This window comes from Ambystoma mexicanum, chromosome 3q (genome assembly GCF_040938575.1).
Source record: "Ambystoma mexicanum isolate Mex_15411 chromosome 3q, UKY_AmexF1_1, whole genome shotgun sequence".
In the NCBI taxonomy this organism is placed as follows: Eukaryota; Metazoa; Chordata; class Amphibia; order Caudata; family Ambystomatidae; genus Ambystoma; species Ambystoma mexicanum.
Window position 1 is genome coordinate 338,679,552 of NC_090926.1, and position 22,086 is coordinate 338,701,637.

The 22,086-nt window shown below is 46.3% G+C and overlaps 1 protein-coding gene across 6 annotated transcripts in view; it reads right to left on the reverse strand.

Moving 5' to 3' along the window:
- Positions 1-22,086, reverse strand: part of SGCD (sarcoglycan delta) — a 1,261,231-nt gene that overhangs the window by 853,197 nt on the left and 385,948 nt on the right. The gene's annotated exons all lie outside the window — the stretch shown is intronic.

The window sequence follows — 22,086 nt, forward strand, 5'->3', positions numbered from 1 at the left end:
TCAACAGCTCGCTGGGTGCATTGGTTAAATATTAAATATATATCTCTCGTAGTCTCCATTGGGTTCTTTTACTAGACGTTTGTTGAGAGCTTCAATTAGCGACGGGAAGTCTGTGTGTTCCGCTGCTGGGATGGTCTTGATCAGCGTTTTGACCTCTGTGCCTGCTGTGTTTATGAACATGCTACGTTGCCTTGGTGATGTTTTTCTCCCGCTGCGGCAATAAAATTGTTGAAATCCTCAAGCCATTCTACCCACCGAGGTCCTTTATCCACTTGGGGGTCATCGAAAATGGCGGAGGCATGTGCCAGGCTGTGGCTGTTGACCTAGTCACTGGAGTGGGTAGTGGGGGGGCTTGAGCACCCTAATCTGGAGACAAGCTCATGGTGATGGAGGTTTCGCTGGAGAGACTGGGTTTGCGTGGTGTTTTCTTGCCGAGGGAGGGGGGCTTGGTGTCTTATCCACGCTGTGGGTGGTGCTATATGTGGTATGTGGATAACGTGGGGCTCAAGATCACTTGTAGAGCTTATTGACCTCTCTGTTGGTCACTTCAGGTAAAGTCACTGGGTCGCTGTGTAGGGTGGTTTGATCCTGCACTGGTGCATAGGTTCATTAATTAGGCCAATGCTTGGGGACGGTCCTTGTGCACATGTAGTTTGGGGTTGGGATGTGCTCTTGTGCACTTACTTGATTTGCTGTCCGTTGCACGCCTCAGTGTGTTGCAGCTAGTTAGTTTCCCACCAGGATAGACTGCATTGGGTGGGAGGAGGCAGGGCCCTGGCACAGGTCTGTGTGTAGGTAGCCCGAGCCTGCAAACATAGGAGCGCAGCCCGCGGTCGTTTGGGGAATGGAGGCGGGGCCTGGCATCAGGTCCTTGTGTGAGCGGCCGATGCCTGTAGTGGAGGAGCGCAGCGGGATCGCCAACGCTCATTAGGTGGATGGAGGCGAGACCCGGGATCGGGTCCGCTTGCAGGCAGCCGATGCCTGCATCATGGAAGCGTGGCGGGATCGCCCGCTCGTGAGGAGGATGCTGGAGCGCAACGAGGAGTGCTTTCCTGGCTGGAACGGCGCAGCAGGATCGCCCGCGTTGGAGGAGAAGGCCGCTGGTGGTTTTGGAAGGTCCTTGTCGCCAAATGTTAGGCCCGGGAGGCCTACGTAATAAACACTCACACCAGCAATGGATAGGGAAACGTCTTGCTTTATTCTTTGTCAAACATCAAGTGCCCAATCCTCCCCTTCACTCCTCCCTCATGCGTCACAACCACGTGACATGTCCTTGGGCTTTCCTTAAAGGTGCCGTGCACCGTAACAGGGTCCTGCAGCCAAACGGCCGCGCCATATCGTGCGTGTGCCTAACTGGGCGTGCCGTAATATCCTGCTCCGCATTCTCTTCTCTTTAAGAGCGAGGAGCTCTCACATATCGGTCCCTTGTGGTCAAGGACCTGCTCTTCACATGTTACCATCTTGTGGGCAAAGGGCTGCTCTTAGCATATCGACACCTTGTGGGAAGAGGCTGAAGGCCACATATCACCTCCTTGTCGGCAAATGACTGCTTTTAGCATATCGTCACCCTGTGGGCAAGGGGTTGCTCTGCACATATTGCCCCCTTTTGGGGTAAGAAATCGAGGTGGGGTCCTCATTTGGGCATGTGGGATGGGTGTGGCCTTAGAAATGTACACAAACCATAGTAAAGGTATGCAAACATTTTATATATGTGTATTCACCTTACTATGGTCTGTGTAGTATGCAATCCATCTTTTATAAACGCAGAAATATGTGACATATTTCTATGTTTATGAAAGATGGCTTGCATAGTACACAAACCATATTAAGGTACGCACATAAATATATAAATGCTTACATTTATATGTTTGTTTGTGTGCCTTACTATGGTTTGTGTACTTCAAGATAGCTTGAAAAGTACATAAACCATAGTAAGATGGGCACACAAATATATAGCCTTTATATATTTATTTGTGTGCATACCTTATGGTTTGTGTACTTTCCAAGCCATCTTTGTTAAACATTTCTATGTTTATAAAAGATGGCTTGAAAAGTACACAATTCAATCCATCTTTTATAAAGCTTTCCAGACGGGCAAAGCCCGATACGTCTTTTTCCGTTGCCAAAACTTTATAAAAGATGGCTTGAATTGTGCACTTTTCAAGCGATCTTTCATAAACCTCAAAATATGTTGAATAGTCCACAGGTTCGCCACGGGTTAAAGACGCCTCGGCAACCTGGGGAAACAAAAGGACACTAACTTCCTCTGGTGACACCTCACGCAAGGGTTCACCAGAGGAAGTTATAGTGACTGACATAAGTGCCAGCTAGCTAAAAAGCCACGACGGGATAATGTATCCCGCCAATGTTGTGGGATACAACAGGGCCCCAGCTCAACCCCATTTTTAGGAGACTGCTGGGGCTTGGCCCCTGGAGGGCCAGGCCCACTTAAAGCACTGGCTTCAGGCCATATGTCACCTCCTTTTGAGCAAGGACTGCTGGTCACATATTGTCCCATTGTATTTATTTATTTATTGAGCAATTTGTACGCACCTATACAACACAACAGTGTTTCAAGGCACCACAAGGCAATGTTGGGAGGGAACAAGGGAGTAAACAACAGTGGCAAGAAAAGTAAATATACAATCATGTATACAATCATGGTCCTACTAGCCCATGTGGCATTCGGCCGTGCAAGTCTAGTGAAGAGAAGTGCGCGAGATAGGGAAGGGGCGTGATCAAAGGGCTGCTCTTAACATATCGCCCACTTGTGGACAAGGGGCTACTGATCCCATATGGGCCCCCTTGTGGCCAAGGGGCTGCTCTTCACATCTTGTCTTCTTAAGGGTGTGGTGATCCTTTTCATATGCTTTTTATAGATGTTATAGATGCCAGAATCCATTGGCTCTCATAGAATGTGTCTGATAAAACCAAACCTGTGAAACATGTGATTAGTTGCATTGCTGGGTGGAAAATGGCCTTTTGTTTGGGTACGCTCTGTCATTACAATGGAAACATGTGCTGAACATTTATATGACATTGGGATTATTTTGTAAACTGATTGTACAATACATGTGTCACCTTCAAACCTGCCCCAAAGCACACAAAATCCGGTTTCACATTGAGGAATGTGTTACACTAAAGTAGCCCCCTTTAAGAGCAGCAAATTGTCTTAGGAACTCACAGGCCAAAGTACTTGAACAATCAAAGAATGCCCTTCTTCTAGCAGGCGGGTGACAGCATCAGACGCGCTAAGCTCTGGGAAGCCGACAATTGAGATTCATTTTATCTGGTGGAAAACGGTCAATTTACTCTAAGTGCCCCATGTTCACCGCTAGGACATCAATACAACACTTAGAGTCAATCCAAGTCAATGAGTACACCTGACGTCTGTCTACGGCCTATGGGGAAAGCACCCTGGCCTCTTGAGGGGTGGGGTTTGCCTTGGAGCTGGCAGTCTTGTGATCCTGTACAGATGGATCACCCATCTCTCTCACAAATACAAACACACAGACACACTTTCTCGGTCCTCTTCCCCCATCTCGTCTTCTCATCTTCTTTATTGTTTTTCCTCCATCACCCACCACTAGTGCGTTAAGTGGGCCCGGGCTAGCCAGGACTCAGCCAAGGCAGTCTGTAAGAGGATTCAATTCAACACTACAGCTAAGTCAATGCCTAGTCTGGGATACTGAATGGAAACCCTTATTGATATATCTTTATGTCCAGTTCATGAGTTCTGGATGACTACCCCTATATAACACCCCTCTCTTGGAATCCCCCTGACCCCACTGAGCCAAGAAGTAGTTCTGTTTTGCAAGTTAAAAGGTTTATTTGATAATTTAAACAATATATATATATATCACACTTTATAATAAATTAATAATTGAATATCACACTTAATCTGAGCAGTAATCAATAATGGATAATCTGGCACTAGCACACTTCCTTATAATCAATGATGAGTGGTTATAGGATGGATAAGATAGCAACAATACTTTTATGGTTTCAAATGGATGCAAGGTGGAATGAAATGCAGTACAGAAAAAAAACTTGATAGGGTTTCAGCAAAAAGACAATGTAATCACTTTCTTGGACAATTCACTCCCCCCCTTTATGCAATGCAAGGAAATGGAAGGAAAGCACACAGTTCTCAGAAATGCAATCAAATGTAATTCAGTTCCCCCCCAGCAAGCTTAGAGGAAAACAGGTCGGAGTTTTAAACACAGGCCCAAAATGCTTTGAATGTGGTTTGCAAGGAAGTGAAAAATATGCTAAAATGCTTTTAATTCCCTCTAGAGGTTCAGGGTGAGTGATAGATACTTTGAATGAGTTCAGGATCACTTTAGCAATGCTCTATGAATGGTTGTCATGTTGCAAAAGAATTTTTGCAACGGAAGGCAAGCAGCTGCAGATTTTTACACGTGAGCTAACCTTTCAATTCGCGGCAAAATGTCAAATCGCGGCAGATTTTTCCGAGTGCACCGGGCACGATTACAGAGGAACTACAAGGAGTAGCACTATCGTTTTGGGGTCCTAGGACATCCCAGGATCTCAGCTTCCAGATGAAAGTTAAGTTTCGTTCCTAACCTAAACGGTTCCGGAGTTATGAACGATTTAGTAAAGGTAGATTTTCGGATTTAAAACAACTCAAAATGACAAGTGACAGCGTGCAACTTTGGAATTACATATGACAGCTCGCAGTTTAAGAATGACAGGTGACAGGATCTCTAGGAGACAGTTCTACTCAAGTTAAAATAGCTTGCATTAGAATATTTTAACTAAGAGATTGGGTTCTGCACAGTTTTGGCGGATACTCACTCCTAATTTTTAGAAGGACTGGGCCTCGTCACGATCTGGTCAGCGGGTTTTCTTCACTCGCCACGGACGGTCTCTGCACACAGCGTCTGAGTCAGCTCTACTCTGCTGGTCTGGTCTGGGTCTCTGGTTCTGATCAGGTCTGTGGGTCCGGATACAGCGGTCTCCGGTTCAGCTGGTCTCTCTCTGGATACAACACTGCTTTCTGGCAAATGGCAAGAGTTCTTGCAAAGAATTCAAACAGCTCTCCTGGCTGTGAACAGTTGCAATGATTTGAGGCCTGCTAAAGAGGGATTTAGCTTGTAGTTGACCTCTCTGCTACAAATTCTGAAGTAAAGTCTTGGTCTCTGAAGGTGGATAGATTGAAGTCTCTGTGTTGGCTCTCTGGAGGTTGATGGAGGTAAAGTATGGATTTTCCCGGCAGAGCGTCCCGCAGCAGATGGAATAAAATGTCCCTATCTGTCCTAACTGTCTGCTTTTATGTGTTTTGAAAGTGGGTGGAGAGGCTAGCTTTCTAGGCCCTACCCCTCTCCACTTGTCGTTGGCCACTTCCTCCTCTTCCCCTTGATTGGGGGAATGAAATGAAGTGTCATCATGATGAGGTCTGTTTATGATACAGAGAACCCACCCCTGTCAACTTTACACACAATCTATATCTGATCCAAATACATACTTCCCCGATAGACAGTTGTTTGGCATTGCATACACACATCATGCATTTACTGACGGTAGCCCCTGTTCCAATTCTGTCGTTTCTAGGAGCTTGGGTTCAAAAATGGCAACATATTTCACTTTTTGGTCGGGTTACCAATATTGGATTTGTCCCCGCATTTACACAAATGTTCGCAAAGCATGTGGGCATTAGGTGGTGGAGTGTCAGATTTTTAACATACATACATTTAGAGTAATATCCTCTTTTCCGCTAAAAACCCCCCTGAACATACCACCGGGTCCTAACACGTCTTCAAATGTGCACAGAAAAATCACAAGAATAATGATATCACTTATAAAATTTTCACAAGTCCGCTCTATGAATGATCCATCTTTTTAGATTTATGTTCTGGCCCCAAAGGGGTGTGGTTTCCCCCCAGCACAAGGTTGAATTTCTGGTTTTTCCAGTTCTGCCAAGCCAGCTTGCTCTCACAGGCAGTGCTCCTCCCCTTTCCTTCCAGGAGGAAGCCACTTTTACGACCCTCCCCCCCCCCAATAAAACATTTGCCTGAGTCAGGACAGGGCTTTGTTCAATTTCCTGCAGAGCCCAGGTAATTCAATCAGAGAAGTGTCATATCCCTTTTGGTGGGAACAGCAAAAGGCAGCTAGGCCTGGGAACACAGCTGTTGTGCAAGTCTCAACTCCTGTCGGGGGTAGCTGGTGGGCAAAATTGCCTCTCTTTTTAAGCCAGGCCTCAGCTAAATGTCTCTTTGGCTGCCAGTTTTCCTGTCCAAATCAAACTTCCAATTTTTACGCATGCAGCTAGAATGCTGATTCTAAGTTTAAAACTATGACATTTAAACAATTGCAACCTATGTGACACTCAAAAGTAGGTCACTCATTTCTTTTAAACATTTAGATTGTTAGTGTCTTTCAGTCCAAATTTACTTAAACTGCTGAAATCCACAGCTCAGCCAGTTTTGCTATGAACATTATTTTAGGCTCATCCTCTTTCCAGATTTTGTATGCCCACAAGACTTTATTCTGTCAAATGCCTGCTGGTGTTCAGTGAGATTGTTGGATATTCTGCAATGTTTGAAATGGGCATTCTGAGCTTGCCTTCAGAGAAACAAAGGGTGATTTTTAAAGTGCTTTCTAGCGAACAGTCACTGCTGTTTTTCTCTTTGGCACCCCATTTCACTCATGGCTTTTCTGACCCAGCACACCCGCACCGGGGGGTGGCAAGTCAGGCGACCATTTTGGTGTGCGCACAAACTGCGCGGTTTTCATAGATTCTGGCGCACATGTGGGCTTTTTCGGCCATCTTGGATTTCCTAAGCCCACAGCACCAAATGTTGTAGCATAATAGTTCAAACGTGGGTCAGAACACCCAACAAACCCCCCCCCGCCCGACTGCACTTGGATTGAGTCGAGGGGATGTCGGGTGCTAAGGATGTTGACCCACGTGCTGGGAGGTCCGCATCATTTTCTTCCAATTCCGCAGATGACAAAGTTCAGCATCCTTTCCTCCATCAGGGGTGGATCAGTCGGTTCTCCTCGCCGGTCCTGATGGGAGTATTGGGCGGTACACTGGGCCCCTCGGATCTTTGCTCCCGGTCCCTGGGTCGTTCTCCTTGGTTTCATCTCTCCTAGGACGAGAAAGCAAAAGCGGCAATACCTACTCATAGACATTTTTCCACCACTATTAATGGTGTGGCAAACATATATATTTTATAAATACGGAGACGTAGCATTTTTAGTTTGAAAAACAAGATATAATTCAGAGACAGTCGCTCACAAGAAACATAATATTTTAGAGACTATATGTGGGATATTTTAGGTTAGAACTGACTTACTCTGGAGTGGCCCCCTCAGGGATTCCAGAGGATTCCTCTAGTTGCTGTAGAGTGTGCCTGGGATGGCAACACTTTAACTGATTTATATGGACCCACTTGTCTTCCCCCTCTGCCAAACCGCCTTTGGGGATGCAGATTTTATAAGCTACAGGGGAGATCTTGTCTATAATTTCAAACGGTCCCTTCCATGTAGGCAAACATTTTCGCTGTTTGGCCTGGTTCCTTTGGAAATTGTATAGATAGACCCGGTCTCCCACCTGATATTCCTTCCTGGAAGTTTTCAGGTCATAGTGGGTCTTCATACTCTCGGCTGATCTTTCTAGATTCCGCTGAGCATAGGCAAAAGCATGCTGAAGGTGTTTCCTTAAATTCTCCACATACTCATAAGTTGTGGAGGCATTTATCAACGTTTGCTCTTGGGTTTTGTAGAGCAAATGCTGAGGAAGCACCATCTTGCGTCCAGTCATTAACTCAAATGGTGACATTTTGGTTGCAGATGAAGGGGTAGATCTGATGGCCATTAGGACCAGAGGTAATCGGATATCCCAACTTGGCCCAGAATCTGCCACAAACTTCTTTAATATGCTCACAATGGTTCGGTTGTATCTCTCTACTGCTCCAGAAGAAGCTGGCCTGTAAGCAATGTGTAGCTTCCTTTTAACCCCCAGTATCTCCCACATCTTTGTCATTACTTCACTGGTGAAGTGGCTACCCCTGTCTGACTCAATCCTTTGAGGTAGACCGAAACGGGAAAAGATGTGGTTAATCATCAGGGCAGCTGCAGTTTCTGCCTTGCAATTTGGGGCTGGGAGACATTCCACCCACTTGGTAAACAAGCATGTAACGGTTAACATGTACTTGTTTCCTCTAGTCGAGCGAATCACAGGGCCTACAAAGTCGATTTGCAAATCTGACCATGGCAGTGTCATCCCCCTCTTTTGGAGGGGTGCACGGTGCGTGAGGGATGATGGCTGAAATTGTGCACACACAAGACACCCCTTCAAGTATTGGTCAAGGTCCTGCCCCATGTGTGGCCAGTATGCAATCTCTCTTAAGATTTCCAGTGTTGTGTGAAACCCCCTATGACCGGCGGTGGCCGCATCATGGGCGTGACTTAACATCAGGCTTCGGAATGAGGTAGGAACCACCCACTGATCGTGGCCAGCTTTGGATTTCCTTACCAGCAACCCGTCTTGGATTCGGAACATTTTTGGACATTTCATCAACACTCTTAGGTCCTCTTTCCCAATGTAATCGGTATCCGTCAGGGCAAAGTTCTCAGGGTCCTCAAGGTGCTGGTAAAATTTACCAATTATTGGATCTCCCTTCTGAGCGGTAATCAAATCATCATCAGGGGTCTCCTTAATCCATTGTGCAATTGAAAGGTCATTGTGAGCATTTGTCTGGGACCTAGTGATAGCAGTGACCTGGATTTCCCCCAACAGGGACTTAATCTCAATTAGATCCCCTTGGATGGCCCCGGTTTTGGCCAGCTGATCAGCTAAGTCATTTCCAGTTTTGTCTGGTCCCTCTACTTTGGAATGACCCTTGATCTTTTTCCAATAGATGGTCATCTCATTCGAGGTGACCAGATCATCAATGTTTTGGATCAACTTCCCATGTTTCAAGGGTTTGTTGTTAGCACATAACATGCCTCTGGTTTTCCAGTTGACCAGGTGCTCCACAAACCCGTTCCGTACATAATCAGAATCTGTGATTATGACCAGTTCGTGGAGTTGATGTTGGACAGCAGTGAGGATGGCTTGATGCACAGCCATCAATTCTGCCACCTGACTACTTCGGGGACCAATGTTGTATCCAGCGGAGGGTTCTGGGAACTCCTTCACCCATGCATTCCCTACGCCAGCCACCAGTTCTTTCTCCCCGTCGTTGTCAACATGGTACGAGCATCCATCCACATAGACAGTGGGCATTCCCTCACACTTGTCTTCTTCAAAGACTTTGTGTGGGGAATTAAGGTATGCCTCCGTGTTGTCCTTGATTTTTAGACTTTCGTCCTCAAGACAGTTTTCTCTGGCACAATCATGCAAGTCAGCCAGACCTTGCGCGAGGGGACTCTTCTTGTTTTGGCCATATCTGACCTCCACAGGAAAGCCTTGCATTGACAGAATCCAGGAAGTAATTCGGGAATTACTCACATTTCCGGCCCGGATTCTGTCACTTTGGAGATATTGCAGAGGCTGGTGTGGGGTCTCCACTATGATGTGTTTCCCCTAGATAAACGGGCGGTAATTCTTCAATGCCCACACCGTTGCCAGGAGTGCCTTCTCACAATCGTTGAATTTTTCCTCCACAGAGGATAAAGTTTTGCTCGCATAGGAGATTACTTTATTGACCTTGTCATGCTTTTGGTATAATACTGCCGTCAAGCACGTATTAGAGAACCCCGTCTCCAGGAAGAACTCCTTGTTTCTGACAGGGTAAGCTAGGCAGGGCGCTTGTGAGAGGCTTCTTTTGAGTTGTCTTACTGCCTCGGCTTGTTCTGGACCCCATTCCCACTTGACCCCCCCCCCTTCAGGAGATGAATCAGGGGTCTGGTGATCTCTGCGTAGCCCTCAATGAACTTTCTGCTGTAATTAGTCAGTCCAAGGAGGCTCCTTAGTTCCCGCAGAGTTGTGGGGTCTTTCAGTTTCTGAAGTGCTTCCACTTTCTTTTCCTGGGGACAGAGACCCTGAGGAGTAATCTCATGCCCCAAGAAATTAACACGGGTTCTACACCACTGTGCTTTCTGAAAGGAAAGGTTTGCTCCGGCGGCCCTCAACTGGGTCAGAACATAACGGATCTCCGCTATGTGTTCCTCCACAGATGAACTTTTGATGAGGACATCATCTACATAAGCCAGGTTACCCCTTGCACCCAGGTCGGGCATGGCCTTGTGTAGGAAAATGTTGAATTCATTGCCAGAGTTGAGGTATCCGAAGGGAGTCTGGGTCCATGTGTACTGCTGGCCCCCAAAGGTAAAAGCCAGCTTGTATTGGTCCTCCCTACTGACAGGCACAGTCCAGTATCCATTGGTCAGGTCTATTGCAGTGAATACCTGTGACCCCTGGATCTGGGCCAGCCCTTGGTCAATGTAGGGCAGAGGCCATCGGGAAGTATGGACCCGTTTGTTGAGCTCCCTAAGGTCAGCACAGAGTCTCCACTGGCCGTTTGGCTTCAATATTCCCAGCACTGGATTATTGAAGGTGCTGTGGACTGGACGGATTATTCCCCGGGACTCAAGGTTCTTAATTATTTCAGTAAGGGACTCCATTGATGCGAGAGCCAAGCGATATTGCTTCACAAACACAGGAGTCATGCCAGGGTCCGTGGGGATTGTTGTTGTGTGGATGTCAGTGCGACCACAGTCATATGAGTCTACCGCAAAGAGATCTTGGAAATCCAAGAAAACTTGTTTCAACTTTTGCTTTTGTTCCAGAGTCACACAGGCATCAGCTAGGTTGACTCTCTCTTCCACCATCTGCCTGAAGCCTGGAAAGACTTCTGGTTTGGCTATCTCAGCGGCCTCCTCCAGCTGGGTGGAGAAGTCCCTGGTCAGAGTGCTGATTTGGACGGGAGGCCTCAGGTGGGAAAGGCAACCCTCATGGACCTGGAAAATCACCTCATCCCTCCTGAAGTCACAAGTCACATCTTCCTTACCATAGGGGCAGGAAGTGTACACCAGGAAGTTCCGCCCATGCCGGGTAAAAATCCTGTCTGGTGTTGTATTGTCCTCACTGTCACTGTCAAAACAGTCCTTGGGGATTGGTCCTAACAGTTCATTTCCTAGATCAATGGAAAAATGTCGGTCATCAACCGCCATTCCAATAATGGTGCCTGCGGCTAGAGTAATACTCTTTAAGTCGCTGTTATCCACCTCTATTGGAATGGTGTCATGTTCTATGTTGACTAATGGAGTTGGGTTTACCCCCAACCCTTGCTGTTGGAGAGAAGCATTTAGATGTATATAAGCATCAGGGTTTTTCAAATGTTGTCCTCTTTTAACTTTCACTTCCAGGGAGAATTGTCGGGTCCTTTCTGGGATGGTGACTTCCTCTTTGATCTGAAATTCAGCTGCATAAGGTAGCAATTGAGCTGACCTAAATGCTTTTTCTGGATCATCAAAGCCCATGGGATCATCCGCTAATCGGGACCAAGCTTTGAAGTTTATTAGGTCCAAACTAATGGCAAAGCGATTGAGAATGTCACTGCCTAAGTAAAAAGCGGCAGTGACGTCTCGCACGACCCAACAATTGTGGTCTATGCTCTTGTTGCCAATGGAGATTTTGAGCATACACCTGCTTGGCAGGAGATGTTTGGAGTTGGGTGCTTCCAGGTCCATTTCCCATTTGTCTATCAGTTTGAATGTGGGAATGGCTGGATCTTTTGGGAGTTGGCGGAACATGGCTTCGCTGATGAAGCTCTTACCGTTGTTCACACACACTCGAGCGAGAACAGAGTCCTTCCCATCATTTAACTGAACAGGGATGAACAACTGCTCTCCAAATTGCTGAATATCAGCCAGGCTCTGAGCTGATTTCACGTCTTTCTGGACTATAGGAGTGGGAGTTTCTGATTGTGGATTGGTGAAGCATTTCAGAGTGTTTCCTTCCAGTGTGGAATACCACCTTAAACTGGAAGGAAGGTTGATTTTCAGAAATAGAGAGGACCTCCCATCACCAGTCTGTTGTCCTACTGCTATTACTGTCACGTCTGGAATTTGGTTGTTCTGGAAGTGAAATTGTACTTGGTCAGATTTTTGTTCAACCATGTGGCAGGTGCCGTTTAAACTAACATGGTTGACACTCTATTAGCGGTGACAACCTTCTCAGGAGGTCATTCCCTAGTAAACAAGGGGTGCCCTCTGGAGTCACTACTATGACCGGGTGTTTCACCTTGTGTCGCCCAATTTTAATGTCCAAGTCTGCAGTCCCCTCAACGGGAATTTCCTTCCCGTCAAAGTTCTGCAGTTGTCCAGGAAGAGAGGTGAGAGGAATACGGTAATTCTCCCCCCTTCCTGCATTTAGTTCATCAAAGGCCCTTTTGGACAGAAGGGTAGCTTGGGATCCAGTGTCCACCAGTGCCAAAATTGTACCCTGCCCCTGTACTTGTACCCGGGCATAGTATCTTCCCTCCTTCTCCTCAAGGGGGCACAGATAATGCACATTTTTGGACAACTGGTGGGCTAACTTTCTGGTTTTGGACATGGCGAGAGAAGAGATTTGGGCAGAATTCTGTGGAGAGCCTTGGGAATCTGAAAGAAAAAGTTGGCAACTGGAGATCAGAGCCATTGTGGGTTCCCCTGGTTCCGGTTGTGGGCCGCCCCCCCTTTTTGGAGGCAGTCACCAGGATGGGTTTGAACCAGGGGATTTGGTATTGTGGGTTCTGGGATGAGATGATGGGCGGCGGTAGCTCAGTCTCCATATCTCCCCAGTCTGGATTGGAATCCCTTGGGACCCATTTTTCTTTGGGAGGAGTTCCCCCATCTCTGAAGGAGAAGGTCCTTTCCCCAGGATCCTCTGAGGATCCCTCTCCCTCAAATTGGAAGATCTGTACCTCCTCCACAAAGTGGGTCTGTTTGGGTCCTTTGTTTCTCCTACCCCCCCTCTGCTCCTTGGGAGGCAGGCTTTCAGGGGTAGGAGATTTTGTTTCCGGTTCCTGGTTTTCCAGGGGCTGTTTACAAGTTGGGAAGGAAGCTTCCTCCAAGGCTTTACACTCCCCTTCCCCTTGTGCCTCCTCCCTGGGAACCGGTGTGTTATCGGGGTGCTGCCCCCGTCATTGTTCTGGAGCACCAGGTCCAGAGTTTGGGGCATTCTGCGGTGGCATGCTCATCTGAGGGTTCTGTTGCGCCCTGAGTATGTGACCCAGATCCCGTGCCATATTTTGGACCTGGCGCTCTAACTGGGAAACCCGCTCAGGCTGATACGGGGCTCTATTTTCTCCCCTGGGCTGATCCCGGGAAGGGTAGCTATCCCTTCTCTGGTAGTACCCCTGGTTGGGAAGATTTTGGTACCCCTCCACCCTTGGCCTCCCCTCTCCCGGATTCGGTTGTCTGGGCTCAGGGAATTGGGGAAAGAAGGGTGGAGGATTTTGGGGCTGGAAATTGGGCGGATATCTGGGGAAAAAGTTCTGCCCAGGATTTGGAGAATTTCTGCCCTCCTGTGGGAAGTTGGGAGGGATGTTCCCTGGGTCAGGTGCTTGGCTGGATCCCCCCCCTTGGGCTGGAGGAGTCCACACATAACCCAGGATTGGTCGGTTTCCCTTGTAGCGGGGACTTACATAGTCAGGGGAGCGGGGGACCCCATTTGTGGGACTACCTCCTCGACTCCCTGTCTGTGACGGGCCTGAGGGCCTTCTGGGCTGTGAATTATTAGGTGCAGGTAGGTTTTTAGGCCCCCCCATCTCCAAATCCAAAACAGGGGTGACCTTTACCTCTGCCACCTTGGCAGCAGCAGGGGTGCTGTTGGTTTTGGGATTTTTCTGGGTATTGCTTTTATTTTCTATGGGCTTCTGCACCTCATAGATCCGGGTAGCCTGTTCAATGACCCAGTCTAAAGATCTTTTCTCATGAAAATCTCTCACGAGCTGGGTCATTATATATTTGGGCAAGGCATGGAAAAATGTATTGACAAATTCTCTGCTGTCTGTGCGCACCCTTCTGGTGGTCTGCGCAAAGGCACGTTTCAGTTCTTGCACAAATTCTTGTGGGGCCTGATCCTCCCCACATTGCAAATTGTAGGCTGCCTTGCGATCCTCTTGAGGATTTCTGTGAACAGAAAAACGTTTCAAGATGGCCGCCTTATAGGTGGACCATTTTAAATGATTTTGGTCCTCCAGCCCCGCAAAGAAACTGGAGTATTCTGGGGAGAATGTCCATTTAACGTACTGGATGCAGCTACTGCTGTCCTTCAAATGGAAAGTCTCCATCATTTGCTCATAGAGCTCCAAGTGTTCCCAAACAGAGTACTTGGCGTTCTTATGATAAGGCGTGATGACACTCCTGATTGCCTTAATCTGTTTCAATGGGTCCTGAAGCAAGGCCCTTTTTGCCTTATTGGCCTTTTTGGTTCGGGTAACCCTGGTCCATTCATCCTCTGACTCAGAGGCACTGCTCCCAGAGGTTCCTGTCTGATCTTCCAGGTTTTCCCAGATTCTGCGAGCCTGGGAATGGCTGGCAGAATGTGGGGACCTGGTCTCTTGTGTCCTGCGCCGTTCAGAGGAGTCTTCAGATTCCTCATTGCTGCCAGGATTTGATGGGTAGCCCCCCCCCACTGACCTAACTGGGCAGAAGTTTTCAGGATGCCCTTAATGGGCCTATTCTCCTGGGGTTCCCCACTAAATTGCACTGTGCTTGGGTGCCCATTCCCGGATGCCCGCCCATCCATTCCTGGGAGGTACTGGCCTATGAGCCCCATGCTTCTGGCTGGATAGTAATCTGCCATCCCTGTGGCCCGGTGCTCATGTGCGCCAGGGGACATGGGGGTGGCAGAGTCCAGGGACTGAGAGAGATAAAAGCCTCTGGTACTAGGGCTCCTGGGGTTATGCTCAGGAGTTTCCCTTTCCCAGCGAACCTGGTCTCTATCCGCCCCTGCACCCTGTTGCAATGCTAGAGTCTGCGCCTTCAGTTCCTCAGTTAAGGCCTTACTAGACTATCAGTCCCTCCTGCATCGCTACCTGTTGTTGGAGCCTATCATTGTGCTGGCAGAGAGCCTCATTCTCTCTCTGCGTTTCCTGATTGGTCCTGGAGCACTGGGCCAGTCTTTGCTGCAGGAGGGTTACCTCCTGAGCTGTGTCCCTATTGGCCTGCTCCTGTCTTGCCAGAGCATCCTCCACCCTCCTGGTGTGCTCTAGCAAGTCCTGGTGTTCTTTTTGGAGGTCACCCAGTCCCTGGTGGGCCAGGTGATTTTCTTCCATTTTTTGTCTTAAGTGGCAGACTTCCTGGCCTAAGGTGTCCCTTTCCTGACCAAGAGCTTGAATTTGTGACGCCAGGTCATCCCTTTGCCTTTGGAAGGCACCAGCTTTCTGGCGCTCCTGATCAAACTCTGCCTGGGTATCCAGGTCTTTCAGGATCAGTTTATTGCTCTCCTCTTTCTCTCTGTCTAGTTGGACTTGCAGGGTGGCTACCTACTCTGTGCATGCCCTGTTGAAATTGATCTGTTGCTCCAGCTTTTTCTGGCTCTGCAGTAGGGAGTCCAAACTGTCTTGGCGTTCCTTCTGCAAAGCCAGAATTCTGGTATCCTGGTCTGTCTTTTCCTGTTGCAGTATATCCATGTCCTCTTTTATTTTAATGATATACTGCCTACTATCATTTTCTGACTCCTGGCTCCCCTGCAGCCTCTGCTCAGAAGAGACCAGGTCAGATTGGACCTTCCCTAACGCCATCTGTCGCTTATTCGCTAGATCTTGGCTTTCAGTACATTTATCCTGCATGTCTCCCATATATAGGTACAGGTATGCCGCTATCCTAACCATCTTGTCTTGTTCATCCTTAGCTTTCGGAGCCATGTTTAGTTCACTCAGGGCCACATGTAAGGGACCCTGATCTCTCCATGTATCTGACCCTGTTTCAGTGACCTGTTGCGTGATGGCCTGCAACCAGACCATGCGGTCCTGGTGAGTCCACTCACCTCTCACAAATAACTTATGTAAGAAGTGCTCTCTGGCTATTTTCATGTCTACTAAGGTCGTCATTCTAGAGATTGGTCTCTGTCCTGACTTACAGAAGTTTGTATTTTATTTTTGCAAAACAGACCTTTTCCTTAGAGCGTTCCGTTGAGGAGTGCTTTACAGCATAACACAGCGTGGTGATCCGACCGGATATGTGTATCTGGTCAGCTGGCATGCTGTATTAATCTGCACAAGTGATAGATCTAACCCAAACATCCGGCTCGAGCCCCCAATTTGTAAGAGGATTCAATTCAAACCTACAGCTAAGTCAATGCCTAGTCTGGGATACTGAATGGAAACCCTTATTGATATATCTTTATGTCCAGTTCATGAGTTCTGGATGACTACTCCTATATAACACCCCTCTCTTGGAATCCCCCTGCCCCCACTGAGCCAAGAAGTAGTTCTGTTTTGCAAGTTAAAAGGTTTATTTGATAATTTAAACAATATATATATATATATATCACACTTTATAATAAATTAATAATTGAATATCACAAATAATCTGAGCAGTAATCAATAATGGATAGTCTGGCACTAGCACACTTCTTTATAATCAATGATGAGTGGTTATAGGATGGATAAGATAGCAACAATACTTTTATGGTTTCAAATGAATGCAAGGTGGAATGAAATGCAGTACAGAAAAAAAAAACTTGATAGGGTTTCAGCAAAAAGACAATGTAATCACTTTCTTGGACAATTCACTCCCCCCTTTATGCAATGCAAGGAAATTGAAGGAAAGCACACAGTTCTCAGAAATGCAATCAAATGTAATTCAGTTCCCCCTCAGCAAGCTTAGAGGAAAACAGGTCGGAGTTTTAAACACAGGCCCAAAATGCTTTGAATGTGGTTTGCAAGGAAGTGAAAAATATGCTAAAATGATTTTAATTCCCTCTAGAGGTTCAGGGTGAGTGATAGATACTTTGAATGAGTTCAGGATCACTTTAGCAATGCTCTATGAATGGTTGTCAGGTTGCAAACGAATTTTTGCAACGGAAGGCAAGCAGCTGCAGATTTTTACACGTGAGCTAACCTTTCAATTCGCGGCAAAATGTCAAATCGCGGCAGATTTTTCCGAGTGCGCAGGGCGCGATTACAGAGGAACTACAAGGAGTAGCACTATCGTTTTGGGGTCCTGGGACAGCCTAGGATCTCAGCTTCCAGATGAAAGTTAAATTTCGTTCCTAACCCAAACGGTCCCGGAGTTATGAACGATTTAGTAAAGGTAGATTTTCGGATTTAAAACAACTCAAAATGACAAGTGACAGCGTGCAACTTTGGAATTACATATGACAGCTCGCAGTTTAAGAATGACAGGTGACAGGATCTCTAGGAGACAGTTCTACTCAAGTTAAAATAGCTTGCATTAGATTATTTTAACTAAGAGATTGGGTTCTGCACAGTTTTGGCGGATACTCACTCCTAATTTTTAGAAGGACTGGGCCTCGTCACGATCTGGTCAGCGGGTTTTCTTCACTCGCCACGGACGGTCTCTGCACACAGCGTCTGGGTCAGCTCTACTCTGCTGGTCTGGGTCTCTGGTTCTGATCAGGTCTCTGGGTCCGGATACAGCGGTCTCCGGTTCAGCTGGTCTCTCTCTGGATACAACACTGCTTTCTGGCAAATGGCAAGAGTTCTTGCAAAGAATTCAAACAGCTCGCCTGGCTGTGAATAGTTGCAATGATTTGAGGCCTGCTAAAGAGGGATTTAGCTTGTAGTTGACCTCTCTGCTACAAATTCTGAAGTAAAGTCTTGGTCTCTGAAGGTGGATAGATTGAAGTCTCTGTGTTGGCTCTCTGGAGATTGATGGAGGTAAAGTATGGATTTTCCCGGCAGAGCGTCCCGCAGCAGATGGAATAGAATGTCCCTATCTGTCCTGACTGTCTGCTTTTATGTGTTTTGAAAGTGGGTGGAGAGGCTAGCTTTCTAGGCCCTACCCATCTCCACTTGTCATTGGCCACTTCCTCCTCTTCCCCTTGATTGGGGGAATGAAATGAAGTGTCATCATGATGAGGTCTGTTTATGATACAGAGAACCCACCCCTGTCAACTTTACACACAATCTATATCTGATCCAAATACATACTTCCCCGATAGACAGTTGTTTGGCATTGCATACACACATCATGCATTTACTGATGGTAGCCCCTGTTCCAATTCTGTCGTTTCTAGGAGCTTGGGTTCAAAAATGGCAACATATTTCACTTTTTGGTCGGGTTACCAATATTGGATTTGTCCCCGCATTTACACAAATGTTCGCAAAGCATGTGGGCATTAGGTGGTGGAGTGTCAGATTTTTAACATGCATACATTTAGAGTAATATCCTCTTTTCCGCTAAAAACCCCCCTGAACATACCACCGGGTCCTAACACGTCTTCAAATGTGCACAGAAAAATCACAAGAATAATGATATCACTTATAAAATTTTCACAAGTCCGTTCTATGAATGATCCATCTTTTTAGATTTATGTTCTGGCCCCAAAGGGGTGTGGTTTCCCCCCAGCACAAGGTTGAATTTCTGGTTTTTCCAGTTCTGCCAAGCCAGCTTGCTCTCACAGGCAGTGCTCCTCCCCTTTCCTTCCAGGAGGAAGCCACTTTTACGACCCCCCCCCCCCAATAAAACATTTGCCTGAGTCAGGACAGGGCTTTGTTCAATTTCCTGCAGAGCCCAGGTAATTCAATCAGAGAAGTGTCATATCCCTTTTGGTGGGAACAGCAAAAGGCAGCTAGGCCTGGGAACACAGCTGTTGTGCAAGTCTCAACTCCTGACGGGGGTAGCTGGTGGGCAAAATTCCCTCTCTTTTTAAGCCAGGCCTAAGCTAAATGTCTCTTTGGCTGCCAGTTTTCCTGTCAAAATCAAACTTCCAATTTTTACGCATGCAGCTAGAATGCTGATTCTAAGTTTAAAACTATGACATTTAAACAATTGCAACCTATGTGACACTCAAAAGTAGGTCACTCATTTCTTTTAAACATTTAGATTTTTAGTGTCTTTCAGTCCAAATTTACTTAAACTGCTGAAATCCACAGCTCAGCCAGTTTTGCTATGAACATTATTTTAGGCTCATCCTCTTTCCAGATTTTGTATGCCCACAATTCTGTCAAATGTCTGCTGGTGTTCAGTGAGATTGTTGGATATTCTGCAATGTTTGAAATGGGCATTCTGAGCTTGCCTTCAGAGAAACAAAGGGTGATTTTTAAAGTGCTTTCTAGCGAACAGGCACTGCTGTTTTTCCCTTTGGCACCCCATTTCACTCATGGCTCTTCTGACCCAGCACACCCGCACCGGGGGGTGGCAAGTCAGGCGACCATTTTGGTGTGCGCACAAACTGCGCGGTTTTCATAGATTCTGGCGCACCCGTGGACTTTTTCGGCCATCTTGGAGTTCATAAACCCACAGCACCAAATGTTGTAGCATAATAGTCCAAACGTGGGTCAGAACACCCAACAAGTCTCCAAATATTGCCTTTGAGCCAGGGCTCTCCAAACTGACTGACATACCTCGCCAAATTTCTTTAAAAATATGAGTGGAAATATTGCTCTTTCCCAGTAGATGGCACCTTCAGTAAATGTCCAGAATCTCAACATCAGTTAAAGAAATGTGAAATTGGGCACTTTTCAAACAAGAAAGGGAAATTATAAGAGAATACATTGTTTGATTTTTGCCCTGCATTGTATTAAAGTATTATCATTAGAAGGCCTTTAATTTGTATGTACGAATAATGGATTTCTTTCAGAAGAACTCTGGAATTGCATCGAGTCCTGACCCCTTTTGATTTGATGTTTTGTTTCATATTTGAATATACTTATTTTGGTCAGAAATTGTACACACATTAACCATCTTCAAATACATTTTTTAGACCAGAATGTTTGCTCTTTCATTGCACATGTGTAAACTTGATTGGCTCTGTTAGGTCACTTCTTTAATTGCAAAGGCCGCTCTTCGTTTAACTCTTTACTAGCTACTTAGAATTTGAGGCTGCGCAAGTCCCTTGTTAGGCCCCACCCCCAAATATTACATCCCAACGTGTAAGAGTCCCCCCTAGACTGCTTATCCCACTTACAGCACTGCCCACCCCCTTCCACGGAGGGTCCTCCCCAGCTGGAGCTCGGAGTCTCTGAGTCTCCATGACTTTGCAGCGACCCTTCCTCACTCTCACTGTGCCTCTCTATCCTGACATTCTCTGCTCTTCCTCTCTCCATTTCCCCTGCTTCCTCCTTTTCCCCTTTCTTATCCCCCCCACTTTCTCACTCCTTACTTTCTCACTGTTTTAGCCCTAAGTGCCAGGCTATTATTGAAGTCTATGTAAAAAGGACGAGTATACACATCCTTGGCACTTAAAGGGTTAAATTCCTTTTTCGAGTCAAAGCCGCTCTCTTTATGTCCACTTCAAGGGAATATGAGCACCCTACTGAACACCAAATCAAACTGAGGGTTGGCGTTGGCCTTGCTTCAATTCACAACAGAGATGAATGGTTCGCCTTTGCTATTTAGCGTTTCCCCATTGGTTTTCTCCTGGGAGTCACATCAAAGTCCCAAGACGCATTGTGATTCGCCAATGTCTCCAACCATTGAAGGGCGGTCTCTCTTTACTGCTTGGGGGGCGATCAACCATCTCAGATTAGGAGGTGGGCACGATGACTATTTGTCAGCCTTCACTGCTTGTAGACCTGTCCACCATCACAATCAGGAGAGCTATTTTTTGTGTTATTGTGTTATGATCAAACAATGATCGTTCACAAAACTTTGATAACGTATACAATCACAAAATAAGCAATGTATCATATTAATATGCAAAACATGTAAAATCACATAATTAAACAATTCATCCTATTAGTATGTCACAAAATCACAATCTATCTAGATCACAATCACAATTAATAAATGTTTATCTCAATTAATATAATTGAAATCATTAGTTTGTATTATCAAAGGACGAGTATGCTTGTCTTTTTTGCATAGACTTGCATAATAACAGTTATTAATACCCATTTCTTTCAGCATCATCACCACTTCGTAGTTATGATATGATGATATGATAGGTTATTTAGAATGCACTTAACACCCAGAGGTTGCCCCTGAGCTATCCTCCCGAGACTGATAAATGTCATTGCCAGCATTGAGACGTTGCCACACATCTTCAGAATGTCGAAACATCTGATAGCGTTGTACATTCTGCTACGATGTGCTTAAGAGTTTGTATGGATGCTGAATTCTTGCAATAGCCACACAGTTTTCTACTTAAATAGCGGTTTTTGGAACGAGCAAATAACATTTCTCCAGTGGGTAGCAAATTTAACCTAAAGCGTTAAAATGGATCTCTAACATAGGAACAAGGAAACTGATCCTGATATTTAGGCAAAGACCTCAGGGCTTTACATGCTCGTGAAAATGTTGAAAGCACACTATAATTTCTAGAGTTATTCACAGTGTCTATCCAATCCATGTTTCTGAGACACTTTCTCTGCCACCAGGGGATTTCCATGAGATCGATCTTCTGTCTCCCACAATGATCCAGAACAGCTCCTGCGTAAGAGTCTATCCTAACCAAAAGATTTGAAGATTTACTATTCATGGCTGCTAGAAGTTCTTCAGACAAAGACGCCCTAGTGCGTAAAAGTGTTTTACCCATATGTGAGACCGCGCATCAGTGGAACCATGCCTGGAGTGACAAAAGGCCAAGTTTGAAGCGCAATGATGCCATGGGGACCGGAAGTGGAAGGTTCAATACGTCCCTCCAGACTCGTCCTTCTCACCTCTCCCGCGGCCGCTTATATAATATTGGCTCTACTTCCGACCTATAAAAGATCGTCGGGACAACTTTTCCAACATAAAATCTGAGCAATGGCTTAGCCAAAAATGGACAATATTTATGGTATATTTTCTTTGTCTGAAAAACCAGCTGATTGATTTAATTCTCAAGCCTTTTCACAGTAATGTCCTCCTCTGGTTCTGCTGTAAACAAAAAGCCGAAGTTATCTCACTCGGTGCCGCTATTTGCACCCCATCGATAGACCACTTGAATGTATGGCATTGCTATACGCCGTCAACCCTGTCCACCTCCCTTGCTTGTAGACCTGTCCACCATCTCAG